The following is a 6000-nucleotide window of genomic DNA, read 5'->3' as shown; positions in this document are numbered from 1 at the left end:
ACAAAACAATTAATATTTTAGTCATTTTTGCGCAAACATCAGTGCTAATTCCCAAACTTTTGTTTATACCACATATTCTTTGTTAGTGCCCCTAATAATTTCTCACTTCACGCTTCACTTTAGTGAATCTAAAATGTCATGAACTAATTAGCTGACTGTGGTCAAAGGACAGTGAAGAAAACTGGGGGGAGGAGAAGCAAAATATTTTGATGTTCCAAAATGAAATGTCAAAGAGATTATGAAAACATTGAGAAATAAAATGAGGAATCCCAAATGAAATCAGTACCATTCACCACACCCTGCTAATACCATTATTTAACAATGTTCTCTAGTTATATTCTAATTATACTAATTCAAACTGTGTCAACTTATCATTATTTATTGCAAATTTTTCTTCCTGCATGTCATTTTTTAACTATCTCATTACATTCAGACTTTGAATTGACTCTGCTTTCCTACATAGAATGTCTGATGCTGTGCTTCCTAACAGAGCTTTTGTATACAATTCTTTGTCAGTACATTTGCTCAACATACTACTGTGCTCGGAGTTAACTTGACCTTCACATGTGACTGGAGAAAAGCCAGTGGGTAAAGATGACTTGCTGTGATAGACGGGCGGAAAGAAGCAGCAGGAGTTGAACAAGGAAACAGAATTCAGGGAAAGAAACCAGATTTTCTAGAAGGAAGTGGCTCATTTGACGTGATTGCTGTAATGAGCAAGCAACACTGTGGAGGAACCCCTGTAGAGGAGCCTTACAGTATTCACACACATTTACAAAGGCACTGACACACTGTACACTTCTTTTTCCACTGTGTCTATATGTAAAAAGTGATTTCCCTGTGTGCAGTGATCCACATGGATAACTAACATCAAGATTAGGTTCTTTGCGTGGGCCTAGTAGGTGGTATGTGTGTGGAAAACTGTGGCATTAGAACCTCTCTAATTAGATTGTACTTGTTAGGCTTCATTTAAAAGGTGGTTTAAAGTGGATTGTTTTGTAGTTGCATTCCTTATGCAACACCATGAATTACTTTCCTCACTGTTAGCCTACATACATAAAGCTGCTTCACCTTTAACCATTATCATGAATCAGTGGAGTTTTTGTGTTTTTGCATAGTCTGGGTCACTTCAGATGTGACTCCAGTGTTGCTTTTGATTTAAAGAGGTTAGATAGGAAACTCAAAGCACACTCCAGAACACAAGTGTCACTGCTCAGTGCTAGTTAGCCCATACAAATGACCGTACAGACTGCAATATCTGCTGACCTGAATCTGTCACTCTGTCTGCTTCCCTTATCTTTACGCAAGCGAGCTCACATTTGTGTCAGTTTACGCAAATGTGTCCAGGTGCAAGAATTCAAAGCAGAGGTGTTTTCTGCTAAACACTGTCCCACAGCAAACCCGCACAGCGCCGAATCAAGATATCAAACACCGTGACAAGAAGACTAGAGGGAGAGAAAAAAGAGAAGAAAGCGGAATTGAGATGTCAGACCACAGAGGTGTTTCTACCTCTATATTACAGGGTATTTACAGCTGTGCAGATGTGTGTTTGTCAGGCGCTGACAGTGAAATTCTGGGCCTGGGCGGAGACGGCCGAGTGTTGTATGGGACCTGTCGGGCTGGGCGGTATTGAGGGCTGCCTGGGGGTATTGGACGGCGAGAGGTATGTGTGCATGAGCCAGAAACAGTTGCTCCCTGGGAGTAATGACTACCTGTGCTCCTTCAGCCTGATTTACAGGCATAAGCGATCTCTCCTCACTCCAGCATTTGCGGCAGGACGAGCAGGATGCAGGGAATATTCTAAACACACCCTATGATAGATGTTTTCATTTGCTTTTGAAGCCTCTGTAAATGAGCTGTGTCCCCTTTCCTGTCATTCTTCCGTGCTGTGTCTGGGTCAGTATATAATTTAGGGACTTTTGATGCCCATGGGATATGTCTTGCATACATTTTATTTAAATTAAAAAAAAAACCTAATGTTTTTTATGTTAACTATGATCATGTCTTTAAAAATTCCATGATTATGTATTTATTATGGAAACAATCACTTATTGATAAAAAAACGACTGGATATCACTAAAAGGTCAACTAAATAATCATCTGAATTTAATAACAACCATCTTCTAATTAGCTAAACAATAATAAAATCAGCTTCTTCAAAAATTGTTGAAAAAGCGGAGATAATCATGACAGATATTACTTTTTTTTTGCCACTATATCAAATTTTATATGGAAAATAACTAATTGTATCTGTTTCTGAGAAATCACTTTCAACTAAGTTCCCCATTACAAAAACACCTCTCAAGGAAATGTGTTAATTCCAGATCACATGACCTGCTCCACATGATGTCATTTCCTCCTGAAGAAAAGACTGGCAAGACTCCAAGGCTTTCTGAGTTATTTAATATAAAATATTGTGTGAGTCAAGTGCGGATTTATCGCATGTCAACAGGTTTACTACAATATCTTTAAAAATAACTGTCATTTTCAATTTTACTTCATTGTATATATATTTTAGAAGAATCTTCCTCTAAAAATGCCATGTGGTGTTTGGTTATAGGCGACCATATTGATCAAAAAAAGGTCAACTATGATACCTATCAGTTATGTTACGAAAAGTCCCGCAGTTATACAATATAACCGCATTAGCCAGGTCAATAACCTGGCTAATGCTCTATAGATGGGACTGAATCAGGATGTAAGTTTTCTTGCACTAGTTGTAGAAAAATCGCTGCTCATTCAATATTGTATGCCACTTGATGCTGTCCAACTTTGCATATCCTCTTTCACAGGGGTTTTGATCAGGCCCATGTTGCTCTGTTTTGGGGTCAAAGATCACAAAAGCTGCTGACGGGCTCAGAAGTCTCTGCGATCAAGGTCCCAGAGGTTGGAGAATGCTCCTTTAGATTCTATCAGAAATACTGCCAAGTTCAGAATTGCATGTAATAGAAGGGCAGATTTTCTCACTAGTGTCTTGAGTATAATAGCACATAAAAGATCTGCAAATAAACTTATAAATCGCTACTCTTTGTCTCTGTGACAGTTTAATGTAGTTTGGTTGGCCTGTGGTCATACTTTCAGTTTCCCCACTGGGACGCGGAAGATGTTCTTCATTTCATGCGACATAAAAATGTCAGTCATACAAAACTTGAGAGACATTTTTAAGCATGGAAAAACTTATATAACCACTGAATCTATTGTCTGTGTTCAGTAATTGCTTCCATTGTGATGAAAACATGGTTGCTACTGATGTGATTGTGTTTATTACAGCTGGGATGACTTTCTCTATGAGGTAAACGACCATTCCTAATTAACTCTAACAATCAAGCATAACTCACAAAACTGTTGTACTGAGATGGAATCAGTCTAATAATTGTTTGCAAACCAAAAATCTGTCATTTGGTACTGGCACAGCTAAGAACATGTGCACGCTTGGTAGCGCTTCTAATGTTTTAAATGTAGACTGCAGAATTGTAGTTTCATCTAATATATTTTGCAATTTTAATTTTGAATTAAAGCCCCCAATGTTTTAATTAAGTTTTACCATTCTTTTTTTTATCTTTACTGTATAATTTCCCATCGCATTTATTCATAGAGATGATCACCTACAGATAATTTCCTTCTGCAGACAGAGGAAAACATTTTTAGAAGAGCAGACCTCCTCATGCGGCGATCAGATTTCCAGTTGGGCAAATTAATCATAACATTTTTCTGATTACAGCATTGTATGAAATTTCATTGTATGTGTTACTGTATCTGTCTTGAGATTAAATAAACAGATTCAATTTCTTTAACCCACTTTAGAAAACGGGTTAATTTAATACAGATTTCTATGCAGAGTCTAATCTGATATCTTAAAATATGGGTGCATGGTTCCCATGTTTGTCTCTTTCCCAGCTTAGTTTTAGTCAGTGTTTTTGCACTGAAGAAGCAGCAGAGTCAAATAGTACCTTTAGAAATCTAAATGCTCAACAATAGTATCATCTGTCAGCACCTAGTTTGCTTTGAAAGGAGCGGCAGCCTCTCACTGACAATCAGTGAGGGATGATTATGTGCCATGATACACTACCAAGATTTGATAGCAAAATAACAGACAGAGACCTGACTGATGGCTCTGTTGTCAACCCTGTCCTTCAGAAATGTCTCCATATACATTTACTGCATATTTAAACAGCAGCAACAAATAATTATTTTGATCAGATTATGTTTTCTATCAGGAAAATGAGGAAATGTTGTTGCATCTGCTGCCTACATCTAATCACAAACATGACTCTGGATACAAAAACCAAGTCTTTTATCTAAGAATGGAGTTCTTTGTGAGCCAATCATGTGTCTCCACCACCTCATATGCCAATGCAGGTATGGAGCAAAAAAATGTCACTGAAAATAATTCAGTCATCTTAATATTCTAGGGATACAATTTATTTTTTCTAGAAGAGAGGACTGGTGCAGTACTACTTCCCTGCAAGGAGAAGCAAGCTTTATTTTTTCTTCCAACACTTTGTTGCTTTGTGTTCCCAGGAAATCTGGTTTATATAACCTCTGTTGGCTACCAACGTTCCACAGATGAACTTTGAACTTTGCTCAATAACCTCTCTTGGCCTTGTTCATCTCATCTTCTCTCCTCTCCTGGATTCTTGTTTCCATAGTAACTTTGGTGTTTTCCATGGGTCTTTGTAGTTTGATTTGAAAAGCATGAAGTGTAGAAGAAATGCCTTGGATTTTCCTGGGGAAGAGGCAAGGCCAAATAACCAGAAAGTGTCATAGTAAATGAGGTTGGCGAGAGGGTTGACAAAGTGCGTGATTAGCAACAGTCCGTGCGGCTGCCCCATGAAGACCCTGTATTGTGGAAACCCAAATCCACAAGAGAGTACCTTTAGCCATGAAGGTTAACAAGCTCAGTAAACATGGAAATCTTCCAGAACATTTGTGATCCAGGGAGGATTTTTCAGCTATTTTCCATGACTGGGTGTGAAGAAAGCACTCAAATTTCAAGCTTGATTTTGTAGATCAGTGTGCAAATGGTTCCCTTGTTTTCTTAAAATATCCCTTTCAAACAGCTTCCACGCTCGACTTCCTGGCAGGTCAGGATATAGTCAGCACGTGTTTATGCTTTCAGATTCTTGTAAGTTTCACTGGGTATACATTGACACATTTTTGTGCATGTGGCAGTTTTCTTGAATGCTGTATTGACCTGCCTTTGACGCACAAATTTGATGCTAAGGTAAGAAAATACAGATAACTAAATATGTTTGAGTGCTTGTTTTATTTAGCAGCCTTTTTGTATTCTAAATGATTGTGTTTGATTGATGTTGGACTTCAGATAACTGAGAATGTGAGAAGCACTTCCTGGAATTCTCGTTTATGGTTTGAAAGAAACATATTTTCTCGCTGGAAGGTAAGATTATGATGTTGTAGGAAACACTTCCAGTTTGAAAGAGCCACAAAGTCTGTGTTAACATGTGAAGGTAAGCCTGCAACAGCACGTTCACCAAGAAGACCACAGTTCATGTCTCATGTGGGAGTTTTGTTCATAAACTTTTCTCTCTGGGTTTGCTTAGTTTTAGGCACAAAAACCCCTTGGTTAAGGCCAAATCATGCTTTCCAGGAGAAGTGTGTGTGTGTGACATAAATTTTGTGGCCCACCCTTCTGAGAAAGTCCACGTGCAGACCAGAATTTGTGACCACACACACTATCCATAACCGTGTTGACTGCACATTTCCCAGGAAAACAAATGCTGCTGAAAACAAATACTTGTCAGGAGAAGAGACTGTAGAAGCAGATTATTGGTCATCCATACCTGTACAAGTGGAATTTTAAAAAGAAAGAGTAGTATTGTTAGGATCTTGCTCTGGCCCCTGTCGTTCTTTCCTTCTGATCTGTTTTGGTTTTGTCCTGCCTTTTTGTCCTCCTGCTCTCCCTGTTTCACCTGCCTGCACTCTACCGGCTGATTACTGCTATGAGTGTCAGCTGCAGTCATCAGCTAAACACTACTCACC

This window comes from Acanthochromis polyacanthus, chromosome 8 (genome assembly GCF_021347895.1).
Source record: "Acanthochromis polyacanthus isolate Apoly-LR-REF ecotype Palm Island chromosome 8, KAUST_Apoly_ChrSc, whole genome shotgun sequence".
Lineage (NCBI taxonomy): Eukaryota > Metazoa > Chordata > Actinopteri > Pomacentridae > Acanthochromis > Acanthochromis polyacanthus.
Note: the sequence above shows the minus strand (reverse complement) of the source record.